Source organism: Lathyrus oleraceus, chromosome 4 (assembly GCF_024323335.1).
Source record: "Lathyrus oleraceus cultivar Zhongwan6 chromosome 4, CAAS_Psat_ZW6_1.0, whole genome shotgun sequence".
Taxonomy (NCBI): domain Eukaryota; kingdom Viridiplantae; phylum Streptophyta; class Magnoliopsida; order Fabales; family Fabaceae; genus Lathyrus; species Lathyrus oleraceus.
This window is the reverse complement of record NC_066582.1, coordinates 265,116,508-265,134,724: the sequence shown is the minus strand read 5'-3', so window position 1 is coordinate 265,134,724 and position 18,217 is coordinate 265,116,508. Positions and strand designations below refer to the sequence as shown.

The 18,217-nt window shown below is 37.2% G+C and overlaps 1 long non-coding RNA gene and 1 other non-coding gene across 2 annotated transcripts; one reads left to right on the top strand and one right to left on the bottom strand.

Annotated features, from left to right (window-relative positions):
• The first annotated feature begins 304 nt into the window (after positions 1 to 304).
• LOC127074997 (uncharacterized) lies at positions 305 to 1,696 on the top strand. Its single transcript, XR_007786159.1, has 2 exons — positions 305 to 1,235; positions 1,378 to 1,696. It is a non-coding gene; the product is annotated as an uncharacterized LOC127074997 (long non-coding RNA).
• Positions 1,697 to 16,671: 14,975 nt separating this feature from the next.
• Positions 16,672 to 16,778, bottom strand: LOC127076991 (small nucleolar RNA R71). The gene has a single exon (XR_007786987.1). It is a non-coding gene; the product is annotated as a small nucleolar RNA R71 (small nucleolar RNA).
• Between the last annotated feature and the right edge of the window lie 1,439 nt (positions 16,779 to 18,217).

Sequence of the window (18,217 nt, the reverse complement as noted above, 5' to 3'; positions counted from 1 at the left end):
TTTTTCTAAAAATTAGTTAGATTTTTTATAAAATTTTAGTTAGTTTGTTTTTATATATTAGTGATTCAATTGAATATTGGTTAGTTTTTTTAGATGTTAATTAGAAGTAAATATTAATTAGATTTTTTTTTATGATTTGTATTCTTCTTAAGAGAATAATAGTTGGAAAAAAAATATATATATATATATATGTATATATTATGTGCATTGGATTCCTTCTTCACATAAAAAAAAACAAAAAAATCCAACACCTCTCTCTCAAACGGTTACAAACAAAATCAAAAAAGGATTTGATTCCATTCTCTCACTGCCACGTGTCCCTTAAACCTCTCCACATTTATTCCTAACGTCTCTCACACTGAAGGACAAAAAATCCATAAAAAATAAAAAATTCCTTACAAATCCTTATATCTCTCTCTCACGAATCCACTCAAAGGGAGACACCTCACCCTTATCTTCTCTCACTCGGACTCCCTCACAGAAAACACAGACAATTCACTCATTCTCAAAAAATTGCCTCTCTCAGTATCCCTCTCACTCTCTAAAGAAACAGAAAAAACCTTTCTTCTTCCTTCCGCCGCCACCCTTCATTCCTCACTATCAGTTCCCCATCTTCAAAAACCCTTCCTCTCCAATCATCTCCCTTCATCCACCCGCAACAACCCATCCGTCACCATAGAACCTCCACCACAACCTCACCATCAACATCCGCCACCGTAAACCAGCATCTTCGCCATCTTAACCGCTTCTCTACCCTCGCGAATCCACCGCTCGCAACCCATCCAAAACCCTTTCCGCCGTCAAAAAACGCGAAGCCCTTCATCTTCTTCAAACTCAACCGTCAAAACCCCACCACCAGCAAATAAACCTACCGCGCGTCACCACCAACATCTCAAAGACCGACCACACCACTACCGCCGCTCACCTTCCTCAACAACCTTCACTCCGCCGCTGAAACCCACAAAACAACCTTCATTGTTCCTCGCCGGTTTTATCCTCTTTTGTTAACCTCGCATCCGAGATACCGCCATCGTGTCGGTAACTTCGACTCAACAGAAGCTGAAGTTTCTGATTTACTTACTGATATTTGGCTTCGAGTTTACTGCAGAATTCTTCCAAACAACAAATCAAAGTCCGCATTTCTATAATTTCCAAGCCGTGTCCAAGGTCGGTTCTCACCATTTCCGACGATAGCAAAGGTTGACGCAGATCTCGCCTTCGCCATTCTCTATCCGGTTGGTATTCGACTTATATTTCGGCGAAGTTTGGTTTTTATTATGTTATTTCTGTTCAGATTTTGGGTTCTAGTTATTTTGAAATTTGATTTTGTTTTTTTTGATTATTTTGGATATGGAACTGTTATGTTTGGAATGTTAGCATTAATCCTGGGAATGTTAGCATTAATCCTGTTTCAAGGCGGATTCGGTTTCCATGGCAGCACACTCCGGTATTGTTTGGCCGAAGGATACTTCTAGGAATATCTTAGTTTCTTCATAGAAGTTGAAAAAATCAAAGAATTATTATTTTTTTTATTTTATTTATTTATTTTTAGTATGTGAAATTTCGTAACTGATGGTGAAGTGGTGTGTACGTTGAGTTTTGCTATGGCATTCATGTACCTTGGGTTCCTTTATTCATCATAGGTTGTTATTACATTGTTTGATTAATAGTTTTCATAATATGGGGTTGAATTTTAGTGCTGTTTCTAAAGAGCTCAATGCTACAAGTGTGTACTACTTCTATATGATCATGTTTGGGCCAATTTATACATGTGATAGATGTTTAAATTGCTGCCATCTTTCTTTATCATTTGAAAATATCATAAACAAGTTGGGGATGGCTGTTATTCTATTTCATTACGGTATCATATGAACCGGTTTTCCGGTCTGTGGATTTGGCAATTTTATGCCGGCATACCGCCAAACTTCAATAAATTAATTGTATGATTTCACCGCGTTTAGAACTCACATACGACATTTCAATTTCATGGTCGTTATGTACAAACCGGTTCCGAGCACATATTCATCGTTACATGCTGATTAAATCAATGTTAATTCCTATTTTCTTTCTCTTTTGGCTTAATTAATTGATTAAAACTTGATGAGTTTAATTTCTATTAATCAATTTTAATTAACTTAATTATTTGAATTAATTAAATAATTTTGATAATTAACTTTAGTTAATTTAATTAATCAATTTAAACAAATTTTAATAAATTAATTTTGATTAAAAGAAATTGTTTAATTTCTCCCACTCTCACAAACTTCACATTTCAAAAAAGAAAAACTATTTCATGTCATCATCATTTCACAAACTATTTCCAATTTTATTTCAATATCAATTCATCATCCAACACAAACCAATTTTAAAAGCACAAATCATACAATTCTCGATTTAATATCGAGCCCATTTTTAAACACCCTTGTAAGTCGATTGCTTCTAGCATCGCCATCAACCTCACATAGCTTACTCTTGGGCTTCCTTACAATGAAACCTACTTGGTTATTGACTAATCGAGTAGATGAAATAATACACAAAATAAAATTCATTTATTCCTAAACATGAATTCAAATCATTTTTCCAAACCAATTCAATTTCAAAAGAATGTTCTTTTTTAAACATAAACTTGGGATGAAAAGGAGATAGGAGGCGTACGCCTTACTATTTCTCAATTACTCGAATAATTGGCGTACGCCATATTGCACGAGTTCTTGTCACCCGATTAAATCTTAAATCACAATTTCAAATCACTTTTCAAAATCAAATATAATTTCCAAATTCAAATCATTTCAAATCATAATCATTTCTACAAATTCCAAACCCTTTTAATTTCGTATTTTGGGTGAAAAGGAGAATAGTGAGCATCCGCTTCATTATCTCTCGATTATACGAATAATTGGCGTACGCCATATTGCTCGGATTTTCGTCATTCAATTAAAACCCTAATAATCATACAAGTTCAAATCACACCTTCTAAATCAATTACAAATCCTAAATCCTTTTAATTCTACATTTCAGATGAAAAGAGGATAGGGGGCGTACGCCTCACTATCTTTCGATTATTCGAATAATTGGCGTACGCTACATTGCTCGAATCTTCGTCATCAATTCAAAACCACGATCAAATAAACTCAAATCATCTTTAAATCCAAACCTACGAATTCAAATACAAACTATTTTCACAAATCCAATGCGACATCTCAAGACATATCTTTTACAATTTAAACTTCGGATGACAAAAGATGAGAGGCGTACGCCTCGCCATCTCTCGATTATTTGAATAATTGGCGAACGCCATATTGCACAAATTATCGACTTCCGACTAAAACACGCTAAATAAACTTGGATAAAGGAATAAGTGGCGTACGCCTCATTATTCTTTGGATAAGCAAGTAGGGGGCGTACGCCTCACTACCGTGCATATTCAACATCCACAAACAAACTTTCAAAATAATTCGAACGAAAAAGGAGTAGAAGGCGAACACCTCGTTATTCCTCGAAAGAATTGGACGATTGGTGAACACCACATTGCTCAATCTTTCGTCGTTCTTCAAAAACATCTCAAACAAATCAAACTCAACTTCTCGCCCCCGAGCGATCGAAACCAAAACACCCAAACACATCAATCCAACTTGTCACCCCCGCGTGACCAAAACCCTTTCAAAAAGGACACTGTCAATCCTTTCTAATGCGCATAACAAACCAGTGCTTAAGCCTCAGCCGAGAGTAGACAAGCCAGCGTTTAGCCTTTAGAACGCCGACCTACACAGTCGTCCATCAAACAAAACACACCAAACCGTAGTTCCCCGAACTACGAATGCTCTGATTTCCTTATTGCACCATAAGGATACGTAGGCACGAGATTGCGAAATCTTGGCGAGCACACTAATAAAAAACCTCCCATTTTCCCCCTCCCGAGGTCTTCACCCATATTTATCATAAGCCTTAATTACTCAAAGAAAGCAAATAACAGTTAACTAACATTCAAATAGAAAATTAGACTAAAAGGTTCCCGTTGAGTACAACGGACGTGAGGGGTGCTAATACCTTCCCCTTGCGTAATCGACTCCCGAACCCGAATATGGTTGCGACGACCATTATTCTATTTTTTCAAAGGTTTTATCGATATTTTCCTATTCCTTCATTGGGATAAATAAAGTTCGGTGGCGACTCTGTTCGAACATAATTTTTTCCGCGACCATCGCGAGGAATCGTATTTTTCGAGATGCGACAGATGGCGACTCTGCTGGGGAAACTTAGCTCCAAGCTAGAGAGAGTCAAGCCTAATTTAGTTCAAATTGCTATGAATGTTAAGATTTGTTTTCTTCCTTATTGCTTCTTTATATCTTGTTGTATTATTTATGCAATATGATTTATTCTGCTATTATGTTGGGTGATCTATGGTGTTTGACACATGTTGTGAGATAAGCTCCGTACCCGAGCTTTGAGAAGAACTTAGAACCCGGAGTTGTGTAGTATTGAACCGAGGGGTGTACACCTCATTGGGACAATACGAGAACTCCACCTAGAGTAGATCTGTTCAGAATTTCCATCATAATATGGCTAGCCCTCGTTGCGATTGAGACCTTCCCTTTCTCTTGCCCTAGTTGCAATCGAGACCCTTCTTCTTCCTGTGTTTGGTTCGGAGTCTGATGTAAGTCCATCGATTGGCATTCGGTTTCCATGTTTGCCTGTTTTGTGTAGGAGTTTGACGTAATTCCAGCGATTGGCAGTCGATTTCCCGTGTTTGTTTGTTTGGCATGCGTTAGCCGAGCTACGAGTGCTCTGATTCTTCTTTAGTCCGAGAAGATACGTATGCATAGGATGCGACATCCTAGCGAGCATGTTTTCCCCCGTCCGAACTACGTCGACTCTGATGTCTATGCCTGATAGACTACGTAGGCCCAGGATGCGATATCCTGCCGAGTCAGTTTCTGTTGTTTTCTTGTGTCTCTTTCAGTCAGTGTGTTTGTTTATGAGCAGCGTTTTAGCAACCATTTTCCTTCCTTTTGTGCGTGGATCCCGTCGAGTACGACGGATGCGTAGGGGTGCTAATACCTTCCCTTCGCATAACCGACTCCCGATCCCATTCTCTTTGGTCGCGAGACCATGTTCTTTCCAGGTTTACTTCGAGCGTTTCCTTTCCCTCTTTTGGGATAAATAACGCACGGTGGCGGCTCTGTTGTTTTGTTTTCCCGCCGGTTTTTCGCGTAATGCGACACACACATTTTATTTTAGTGAAGGCTGGTGGTGAACTAGGCCGGTGAGATTCGCCGGAGAAGATGACTGAAGCCCTAGCTCTGGCAGTATGGTGGCAAGGTCTTATCCATCAGATCATCTCTCCATGTTCTAATCTCAGCCTTTCATCATGTTTACCATTTGTGTTACCCATTGACTTTGGTCTTTGGTGAACTTGATGTGCGTGGCAATCATATCTGCCACCTCAATAAATAAGGGAGATCGGATGGCCCTTGTTTTTTTAATTTTATTTTATTTTCTGATTTTATGTTTAATCCACTTATATTGTTTAATTCATATTACATTTATTTTTAATTCAAAAAATACGGGACTTTCACTAAAAATATTTAAATATTTTTCTCTTCCATATTCTGAACTAAAATAATTTTTTGGATTAATTTTGATATTTTTTGTGAATTAAATGATTTTTGACTTGTTTTTAAAAAAAATTAAATATTTTTAAATACTTCTAACTTTCCAAAAATTAGGAAAATTTTTGTCTAATGTCCTTTGACCTTGTTTGACCTAGGATAAATCCCTTGGCCATTTATTTGGTATTTTGAAGGGATTTGAGGTTTTGTCCATTTAAAAATGCATTTTAATTCATTTTAAAAATGATTTTTATTTGTTTAATTGTTTAAAAATATTGTTGGGCCATTTTATTGATCTAGTGGTGTTTGACTTTCTGGTTTGCCTTGGTCATGGTTGATTTGGCTTTTATTTGACCAATATTATTGGATTTAGGGGGTGATGAAATGTACATTTCATCCCCCAAAATGAATGGATAATATTGATCAGATGAAATTCCTCCTATGATCAACTTGGGTTTCTATTTCCCCTTCCCTCTCTATCTTCATCCCCATTCTTTCCAAATTCATCCATTGACCAATGAAATCTCAAATATCAATTGCTAGATGATTCATCAATGACCTAGTGTCAGATGAATCAACGTGAGTCTGATTGAGATAGGTCTCTCCCCACTTTATTTTTATGTGTGGTATGTTTTAGGAGTATGGTTCTTTGTACCATATCTCTAACATGCATTAACACCGATATTCTTATTGCACGACCTCAGATAGTTGTGACTTCTATATAACTCCAATTGTGATTGATTAACATAGAGCCGAACCTGTCCCACAATATAAATCATTCTAGTAAGTGAGATTGTAAGTCTCTCATTCTTCATGGAATTGTGTGAAAACTTGACCCTTTTTCCATTCATGAGAGCTAGTGGCATACTTGTTGATTTATCCAAGTTGGAGCCCTTTTCATAGATGATGTCTTGATTCATGTATTCATACTTGTGAATGAATGGTTGAGTTTTCTCCAAAGAATGACTTAAACAATTAAAATTCTTCACTAATATTTGACTAACATTTCTTTACTTTCAAGTCATTTACTTAATGAAATTTTTATTCAAGTACCTTTATCATTCATTTCCATTTTATATTTCATGCAAGATGTTTATGTTTTAGTTATTTTCACATTGCTCACTTGAGCCATATCATTTGTGCTTGTATATATTGTGTGCCTTTGATTTTGTTGTGTTTGTAGTCTTAGGACCCTAAAATACCTAATAACAAGAAAAACTCTAAAAAATATGTTGGTGTACTGTTGGACCTATTCCCTTGACTTCATCTGAACTTTTGGACTTAGAAGTAGGCAACATTCCCTATGCTAAAGGATTTGGCCAATGTCATTATTCTGAGATTGAGATATCATTGACAATGCCTTTCATCTGATGCAACCTTGAGTTCCCCTTGGTTCATATGTCACTTTGTCTTTGTGCTTAATTGTTATGATGTTATTCTAGATGATGTCTGATGATTGTTTCTGTGAGTTTGCCAAGGAGTATTTCATTTGATGCATATGAAGACACTGAAGACTGCTAGCTATTGGAGTGCTTGCTTGGATTTTATGGCTATCTTTATTTGATGCCTTGGTCTTCATATGATTTGCTTGGTTATTACTTATGCTTGTTGATTGCTAAAGTCCAAAGGAAATTGGGTTTCTATCTGACATTCTTGTCTTGTGGATTACATCCCATTGGTAAGATCTTTTCAACTCTTAACTTTTAATTTTTGTTTAGGATAGTCTTCTCATCTCCTCCCACTTCTTTAATTTCAAATCTCTCCCTTTTTTTCAAAATCTTCTTTGCTTGTGTTTTCAACTTAGACATGTTTTAATGATTAGAAACTTTGGTATTAGGTCAATGAATTTTCAAACTTTTTCTTAATCAAATCTATGAATGAACTTAACCATATTGACTTTAATTTCAAAAAGACAAAAAGAACTAACCACCTCATTTAAGTCTTTGGCCTTTTGTGCCTTTTTCTTTTAAACCTTTGTTAAAATCAATCCACTAACTTCTTTGAAATTTTTACCACGAACTACGGGGTTTTGACCCCTCATTTTTATATTGGTACGTAGGCATAAGACTGAAGGTCTTGTCAAACACAATATATATATATATATATATATATATATATATATATATATATATATATATATATATATATATATATATAAAATAAATTCTTTTCTCATACTCCCATTCCATTTTTATCAAACATCATTTTGACCAAAACACTTGCATACAAAAGAGGGCTCCATTTGAGTACCTAGGATACTTTGGGTGCTAACACATTCCCTCTGTTAACCAACCCCTTTACCTGTAATCTCTGGCATTTTATTAGTTTTTATTTTAAAACTTCTTATCTTTAGGTTTTGTTTGTACTTTTTCCCTTTTTCATTGGAAATAACGACTCTGGTTTTATTGACGTCAAGTTTATCCATAACTGGATGATCATGAATTTACCGCTACATAAGTTAAGTGGCAACTCTGCTGGGGACTAGTCCTCAGTGGGTTTAGCCTACTTTTTTGTGTGAAATATTTTGTTGATATTTAATATTTGTTTGTATATATTATTGTGCGATATAAACTGTCTGTTGTGCTTGGTGATCTCTGAGTGGTGAGATAAGTTCTAACCCTAACTTGTGTGCAATTAAGATAGGAGGATAATATAGTCATGTTCAACTCGTGTGGAGTAGTCCTTAACGAGTTGGCTTGAGACCTATCTACTCAATGGAGACCCCCTTGGAATTATTGATGTCACACGAGTATATCATGGATATGCATTACTTTTTTCGATTTGGGAGTCCGAGAAGCTGAGGACCGTAAAACATATAACCCAACTTGGCCTATTTCGGTTGTAGTGCGGAGACTGTTTAAGTGTAGACTTGATAATAGTTGTTACGCGATACTATACGCATACGAGTTTCTCTTGAGAATATTATGGGTTAATGAGTCCGTCATCATAAACTATAGTATCCGATAGATGGGATCACGACTCTGGGAACTTGTTAGAACATGGTCTACAGGTTTTTATCCATAGTACACTCCTTTAAGATGGTTCTTACCCTAGCTCCATGCTCGTGAATCACATCAAACCCTATGATTATTGGTTGATCCGATCAGTCTCATCAATATCAATGGAACTTGGGTGTTGATAAGGTGAAAACCATAATCCACCAAAATGGATGATTGATCTTGATGATGACTTGATCCATCCGTTGACCTTTGTTTGTGTTTGCCTTGTGTGTGATCCCTTGTATGTAATTGTTGCATTCATGCATACATTTGCATCATGACATTCGTCTCAGAAAATAATTTTCAAGGAAACTAAGGTCTTGTTTGAAAATATTTTCAGACCATGGATTATGGATGAAGGAACACTAAGAAGTAGAGTTTTAGATGTCCTGATTTGAAAGAGTTAAGGAAGTTGTCATCCTTTGTATTAGATCCCTTGGACTTAAAGAAACGTCATGAGAATCTCTTATCTGTATTATCTACTGATGTAGTTGAAGGGCTCTCTAAGTGTCTTGACAAAAATGAGCGTCTCGGTGGATTGAAAACTCGAAAGGGCGAACCAGGCAAAAGTTAGAGACATAAAACATAAAATTCATCCCGAAAGATTGAGTACCCCGCCTTAGGGAAATCTAGGCAAAAATTAGGGATTATGGCAAGTAACCACATTCGGCTAGTCCTAATCTTTGAAGAAGTTTTGAGCGGTCATTTGGTTTTTATTCATCATTCTCAATCAAAAACAAGCATACTGGATTTCGAAGTTCGTAGGAAAAGTAGTTGTCATTGTATTCAATGTAGCCCTTTTCCATGTAAATTACCATTTTCAAACTTTGTAAAGATCCATGTAGTCCTTCCATTTGCGGATACCATTCTATTAAATAAAGTTGAGCTTTTATCCAATTATTTGTTATCCTTATTTATTTTTATTTTAAAATTGAATTTATATGATGATAATTTTGAAATAAATAAATGAATAAATATCTTTTTGAAATAATAAGGCATTTACTTTAAGAACGATCAATTATAAAAAAGGAATGTCAACAATAATCTCAAGGAAAATAATTCTTGGTATGTGAAGCATTGTTGGTCTTCCCTGAGCAGTGATTTGGTGACTTTACCTCCACAACAGTTTGTTGTTCATCCCTAGCATGATTGATGGGTTTTTATCCGCGGAAGAGCTGATGTGTTTCTCCATCCTCAGCTAAGGCGTTCTTCTTTTTGTATTTGTGAATGAATCCTTGATTATCCTGGAACCTTTATTTGGTCTCCATATCCCCGACGCATATATCTGTGTGTTGCATAGTCGTGATAGTTTCTCCCCTGCGTGACTTTGCTGATTCAGTTGATATCTTGGTATCTTGGAATTAGGATTATTTCTCGATCTCCGAGAAGAGTTTGATGACTGTTGTTTTCCTTTTGAGGAAGTTTTTGTTGATCTTTATACCCCTCATGTGGTCTTTGATTTTCCTGGCAGATTGTTGTATCCCTAGTGAAGCCCCACAGAGATGTTGGATAGAATCCCCAGTAGATCGTATGGTTCTCCCCACTTAGAGTTTTTACCTCTTATTGTGATTTGAGACCCCAGCGGAATTCCATCTTCTGATAGGACATTTCTTCCTTCAGGAAGTATTTGGTTCTGAGCAGTATTGTTAGTATCCCATGCAGGGTTGTCTCCCATTTGATATGGTGTTGACTTAAAATTCCCCGCAGTGATGACTTGTTGCTCTGATAAGGATCCTTAGCAAATCCTTCCTTGTCCGCAGTACTTTAGGTTGGACGCATGTTTTCCATGCCTTTTCCCATCCAGACTTGATTTGAATATTATTTTGAGTTAGAATTTATATCCTCAGTGATTTATTTACACCCCTGGAAGGTTCTCCAGATGGTGTTTCCATCTTGTTAAGATTAGTTGAGTATCTAGTTGTGATGATTTAGATCTTCATGTTTGTATCCTTTGTGCTCGTTTGTCAATATAATCATGTACATAATCATGCATATTCATGCATAAACATAGTATCAGATATTTCATTGTGCATTTTGTCGCATTGACCCTTTTTCTGATACCCTGCTTTGGTGATATTATTTCCCCAAGTAGATTTGGTGTGCCTGTCCTCCTTCAATTGTAGAGTGTCAGCCCCTTAAGCAGAAATAGTTTATCCTTTCTTCTACCCCACTGAGTTATTTCCTCATGGATGATTTTTATTTCAGTTTCCTCCCCAATTCATTACCCGGATGGAACCACTCCCCTTGAGTTATATCCTCATTGGGTTGAGTCTTGTTTAACCGTTGCTTTCTAGCTTTTACCTAGATAGATCTTTTTGTCCCTAAGAGTTTATTACCCAGTAACTAGTAATATTCTTCTTGATGCTAAGTACTTTACATGTGTTAATTTACCCAGTAACCGGTAAAAGGTAATTTACTTTTTTGATTTTCTGTAGCGGATTCATTTTTTTCACTTCCCCGACAAGTTTATCCTTGATATGTTCATCTTAACCGATGACAGATATTCTTCTTATTTGGTATTCTACCCAGTAAAAAGGTAGTTGTACTTCCTACTTTCTGCAGAAGAGTTCATCCATGATATGTTCACTTTTAACCAGTGTCGGATTTTCTCTTTCTTTGGTATTCTACCCAATAAAGAGGTATTTATAATTCCTACTTTCCCCAGAAGATTTCGTCCTTTATATGTTCACTTTAACCAGTGACGGATTTTCTCTTTCTTTGGTATTCTACCCAGTAACCGGTAGTTGTAATTCCTATTTTTCTCCGGAAGTCTATCCTTGATATGTTCATCTTAACCGGTGACGGATATTCTTCCCTTTGAGTTTATCCTTGATATATTCACTTTAAGCGGTGACAAATACTCTCTCTCTGGTCTTCTGCCCAGTAGCAGGTAGTTGTAAATCCTATTTGGTTTCTTTTCCCCATTAGGTCATTTTTGCCCAGTAACCGGTAATGAATATGCTTCATTTTTCTCAGTGTGTCATCCTTGATATGTTTACCCTAATCGGTAATGGATGTCCCTCTATCCGAGTGTATTACCTTCTTACACAGTAACCGGTAGTGGATAATATATCTCTTCTAATCTTGTGTTGAAGTTTTTCTTTCCCAATTGAGTTTGGTTTCGTATTTCTTGGAGAAATCGATTTCCCTTTTTGCGTTTGAGTATTTCAGTCTCGTCTTGATTTAGGCATTTCCCTAATGGTTGTTTCTTGTTGTATTGGTGTTATCCCAATATATGCAGATTTCCTTTTTCCCCAACCGAGTCTTTCCACTGATTTATTTACATAGAAATCACCTCGTATTCTCCAGCAGTTTTGAAGTTGTAGCCTGGCCTACACATAATGTTTTATCCCCTAGAGTCTATGTCTCCTCAGTGAGCTTTCCTTATGGAATGCATTATGCTCCTATAGACTTTCAGTCTCTCCGGATTCTTTTGCTTTGTGGCAATATATTCTTCGCAAAGATTATTTTTGCATACATACCATATGCATCATGAGGTCTCTTAGGGACCAAAATTTGTTTCTTGATGTTGTTATTTAAGTCCATTTTACAGAGTTGATACAAAGATTTTAACCTTCATATCCTCAGCTAGAATGTCCTTAAATAGGGGCAGTTATAAAACCCCAATTAGGACCCCAAGATCCCTCATGATATCTCATCATTTTGCATTGACTTTGGGATCACACCTTGGTATCCTCCTCACCCCTCATTCATTGGGTTTGTATTGGGAGAGATCACCATGCACTTTTGATTGTATCATACTTTATTTTAATTTACTTACTAACCAAAATACCAAAAATATGTATATGTGTAACTTTGTTTCTTTTGTAGGTGTATGTGTCCATTTGTGCCCCCGCCAAGTTCATAACTAGGGTTTGAGACCCTCAATGCAAGAGATTAATCAAGGAAAGGTTCACAATGGTTCTAAGTATCATATATGGATCCCTATGTTCATTATTTCTCAATCTGATCAAGAATTCATCAAGAGTTTGAAGCTTGTTTGCCTTGGAAGCCCTAATTCATTTAGGTATCTTATGTGACTTCCTCAGCAAGTTTCCTCATCAATTGGTCAAATATATTATGGGATACTCAAGAATATATGATTCTCCATGACCCCAAACAGAAAAATAACTTCAAGTTTTCAAGTTGGTTCAAAGAGGTTGATCAGAGAAAGTCAACTATTCAAAATTGGGGTTCCCTAAACCCTATCTCCTCGAATGTTTGTCATATGAAAATGATTCCAAGATCAAAGTTACTAAATATGACATTCCACAAAACTTTCACGTTGACATCAAGGTATAATTTTTCTTGGAAAGTCATTTTTTATGGTGAAATATTATAGGTCATTTTGTTTGTGCCCTAGTTAGGAGGTCAACTTCCATGAACCATAACTTGCTCAATTTTCATGATATGAAGACCATCCAAGTTTCATGATGACATTAAAGATGTCTTCTCCAACTATTCCTCCTTTAGAAATATCAAATTCAACTTGAAAGGGCATGTGCCATGAGGAAACATTATAGGTCATTTTGGGCCATCATCCTTGAACAAGCAGTTTTCTTCAACTTCTAAAATCCATAACTCCCTCATGCAAGATTCAAATAGTGTCAAATTTGTGACCAAATTTAATAGGAATGGAAGGGATACAACTTTGGTGAAGGAACAATTTTCATTTGAAGCTCATAGAAAAAGTTACTCATGGTGGAAGAAACGGTCATTTGACTTTATACTTAGAAATTTTTCAACTATGTTTGATTTCTCCAACTTACACCATAAAAGTCATCATGATACAAGCTCCAAATAGAAAAGTCTTCAACAACAAAGTTGTTCCCTTCATGTTCTCTTTCCAAAACATCCAATATCATGGCATTTGATTCATTTTTGAGTGAATTGCGCATGGTTACTTTGCATGGCTTGTTTTGCCAACTTTTAAACTCAATTTTCAAATGCCTTTGCATGGCTTCATGTTATGATCTCAGCATGTTTTGTGCACGAATTTGGACTTAATGCAATCATCATTTGGGCCTAAATTCATGACCATGCACCCATGCAACTTGAGTTGCTATTTTTGGTTCATAATTGGAAGTGTGTAGAAATGAATGCAAGACCCTATAAATACATGCCCTCCTGCTCAGAATGAAGAGGACCTTGCCCAAGCTTTGAACTGCAAACACCCTCACCATCCATTGATAGAATTTCTTAAAGATTTCTCGTGAAATCATTTTTGATTCCCATTCTATTTTAGAATTGAAACTCCAAGAATTCAAATCCCTTTTGCATACATTTCATCTCCTGCAAGCTAGTGGAAGCAAGCCCAATTAAATTGAGATCGAGATCAAGCTTGTTCACTACAAACAAAAGGTGAATTTTGTGAAACTTTATCTCTTTGATTATCTCTCAATTCTCCATCATTTCAAATAATTTTTGGTTGGCTGAAGTCCTACCAATGTAGGCAACAAGATTGAGTTACTTTGAGGCCAAATCAAAGCAACTCAAATCATGCACCTCAAACTTCAAATCCACGTATCTTTCAATATACTTGGAATTGGGAGAAATTGAGGCCAAATTTGATTTCCTGAACATTTTTCTTTTAAATTAGTGTACGCACTTTTTATTTTAGTGAAGGTTGGTGGTGGACCAGTCCGGTGAGGTCCACCGGAGAAGATGACCGGAGCCCTAGCTCCGATGGTGTGGTGTTAAGGTCCTATCCATCGGATCATCTCTCCATGATCTAATCTCAGTCTTCCATCTTGATTACCACTTGTGTTGCACATTGACTTTGGTCTTTGGTGGACTGAATGCTGATAACGCGAAAACACATCAGATAATTGCCTCTATTTACACTCAGAAATCACATCATTTCGATTAATATCCCGATTATTGCGCAAGTATTCGTGCTTTTTTTGCAGGTATTTAAATCTCCATGCATTAAAGAGCAAAATAAAGAAAAGGAAGAAGAAGAAGAAAAAGAAACAAGTAAAAAAGGCATAGAAAAACCAGAAGAACAGAAAAAGCAGATTTTGCTGATGTGACGATCGCCACACATTCATGACGCTCGTCACGGCCCAGACTGTGATGATCGTCACATTCCCATGACGAGCGTCACACAGCCACAAACTGCGCTTTGAAGCAGTCAGCAGCAAGCACCCAAAAGTGCCTATATTTCCTCCAACAAACTTTTCCCCACGTTTCCCTCTCTCAAGACCAAGTGTTCCTTGAATTCCTCAACTACCAAGACCTAATGGACACTATATAACGGACTCAATTGGGAAAAATTGGGGACGGCTACTTTGATTTGACGCTCTGCAATTTAATTTCCAGTTTTTAGCACTCAACATTTTTTTCTTTCTTTCCAGCAACCTTGTTTCCGTTGCCTTATTGTATTCGCCATTCTTTTCATAGTTTCCCTTTTTCAGTTAGTTTTCCAGTTAGCCATAGCAGTAGTTTCCTACACTGGGGAACTACTACACTTTATTTAATTTTAAGTAGTAATCTGTATTGAAGAAGCAAAGTCTACCGACTTGTGGAGGACTGCTCAAGTGCTCCAAGAATCGCTATACTCTGTACTTCGATATCCGGGTTTTTATTGAATTATTACTATTATTGCCCATTTATTGTTATAAGCATGTTTTCCGCTGAGTTAATCTGTTTATGCCTTGCGATTGCCTTATTTAATATGTCCGGCTAAACTACCGGTATCGGTATGTAGCAACTTAATTTGATGGGATTTAATAATAACCGGTGAAAACCCTTTTTCTCAAATAACCTTTTAGGATGAAGTTTTTAATCTAAATTTAATTAAGTTTATCACAAAAGCGTGAAAAGCTATTTAATACGATTTTGCCACGAGAGTGGGAAATTAACTAAGGTGAGAACCAACAATCGCGAGAGCGTGAGGCTCGAGCTGGATAGTAAAAATTAGGCATTGGGTTTAAAAACAGCGAGAGCACTTTAAAAACAATTAGAATTTATTTATTTTCAAAAAGTGATTTTGACTTCAAATGGGACAGCGAGAGCGTACATTCTGACTTAAAGTTATAGGCCAAATCAACAACCATGAGAGTGTGAGATAAAGTCTTTTGAATAAACATTTTCTACTGAAGATATTTGACATTCAAAGTATTTACCGGTGACTTATCGAATCCCTGACGGTTAATGCGCTGCATACTGATTCCTTCCCTTTATTCTTTCTTAAAACCGAAAAATTTCCCTTAGATTTACTATATTACCCCCGAACTCTTACTAATCTGTTCCCTTAGCTAAACATAGTGACGTTAGCAGCACTAGTTTGACCATAGGTCCCTGTGGGATCGATATCTTTTAAAACTAGAGCGACTAGATTGTGCACTTGCAGTCAAGTACCTGACAGACTATATTTTATATATAGCCAAATGAAGCATCAAGTTTTTGGCGCCGTTGCGGGGACCTGTTTTAGTCGAATAGTGTGATTCTTCCGTTGCACGGTATAGACTAAGGTAGAAAAACGAAAACTAATCTTCTCTCCTTTTTCTTTCCCTGATTGCATGCCAAGTACTCGCTCACAAGGCGATAACTTAGCACCACCAATCCCCGAATTAGAGTGTTTCCTATACGTGAGACGCTGAATACACGAATATCAAAAAAAATACGGTATTCCCGATATCTCATTTCCTATTAAATCTGAAGAAAAACCAAACATGGCTGACGAAGTACCACATAATCGTCCTCTAAAATTCTACGCTACCCCATCTCAACAAGAACCTCACAACAACATTGTTGCCCCCGCTATTAATCGAAACGATTTCGAGCTGAAACCCTCACTCTTATCAGCTGTCCAACAACATCAATTTGCTGGAAATCCAACAAAAGATCCTAATGAACACCTGACCAAGTTTGTGCAGTACGCGGATACTATAAAAGCGAATGGTGTATCTCAAGATGCGATAAGACTGCGCCTTTTTCCCTTTTCTCTAAGATACAGAGCTTGGGCTTGGTTGCAATCCTTGTCCTCCAACTCCGCTACAACATGGGAGGAGCTGAAGAACGTCTTATTATCCCGATACTTTCCGCCGAGCAAAACTGCTATGCTGAGAGCTCAAATCAACAGATTCAGGAAAAAAGATGTGGAATCTCTCTATGAAGCGTGGGAGAGATACAAGGACATGATGAGAATATATCCACATCACGGTCTAGAAGACTGGGTGATCATTCACACTTTTTATAATGGGCTTCTGTACAACATAAGACTTACAATAGACGCTTCCACGGGCGGTGCACTTATGGATAAGCCATACACTAAAGCCTATCAACTCATTGAAAACATGGCCCAAAACCATTGCCAATGGGGAGGTGAAAGAACTCCAGTGGAAAAGTCCCAGACTAAGGGTGGAATGTACGAAATCAGTAGCCTTGACCATGTTCATGCAAAGGTAGATGCCCTTGTCCAAAAATTAGATAACTTGACCATACCACCCGCAGCCATCGTGGCTGCCGTAACTCCAAACTGTGAGCTATGTGGAAATCCTGGACACACTGCACAAAAATGTCAAATATTAGCAGGAGTCCCAACCGATCAAGTGAACTACACACAAGGAAATCCCTATTCATATACTTATAACCCTGGTTGGAAAAACCATCCCAATTTCTCGTATAAGAATAACAATGCCCTTTATGCACCTGGCCAAACACCAGCTGTTCCACCTGGATATCAAAAACCATCCAATAATTCTCCTAACATGCCTTGGAAGTCAAATCTCGAGTTGATAATGGAAAGCTTCATAGCTACTCAAGCTCAAACAAACAAGGACTTCTTGAACTAAAACATACACACTAGCGAGCAACTTAAACAGCTGGCGAACAAAGTAGACGCCTTAGCCACATACAATAAAATGCTTGAAACACAGATTTCACAAGTGGCTCAACATCAAGCATCTACTGCCGCTCCAGCTGGAACATTTCCTGGAAAGCCGCAACCTAATCCTAAGGGACATGCAAATGCCGTTATACTGAGAAGTGGAAAAGAAGTAGATGGATCCGTAGATCCGAGACTCCAAAACCCTGCCATGTACCAAAAACCAGATAAAACCTCTACTGAGCAGGTGAATGAACCAAAGGAAACTGAAGATAATACCCAGGAGGCCGAAGAGAAAGAGAAACCTTACGTGCCTCCACCACCTTATAAACCACCCATTCTGTATCCTCAAAGACTCAAAAGTTCTAAAACTGCGAATCAATTTAGGAAATTTGTTGAGCTTCTGAAGCAATTAAACATTACGATACCCTTTACAGAAGCCATCACACAAATGCCTTCCTATGCCAAATTTCTTAAGGAAATCCTATCCAATAAGAAAAAGATTGAGGATGACGAAAACAGTTACACTTACTGCCGAGTGTAGCGCCATAATCCAAAACAACATGCCTCCCAAACTAAAAGACCCGGGTAGTTTCTCCATACCCTATGTCATTGGAAAGTTTGTCATAGACAAAGCTCTATGCGATCTAGGAGCCAGCATTAGCGTAATGCCCCTAACCATTTGTAGAGGGCTCAGTATGGGAGATTTAAGACCGACAAAGATGTCTGTTCAATTAACTGACCGCTCGATTAAATATCCTGTCGGTATACTTGAGAAT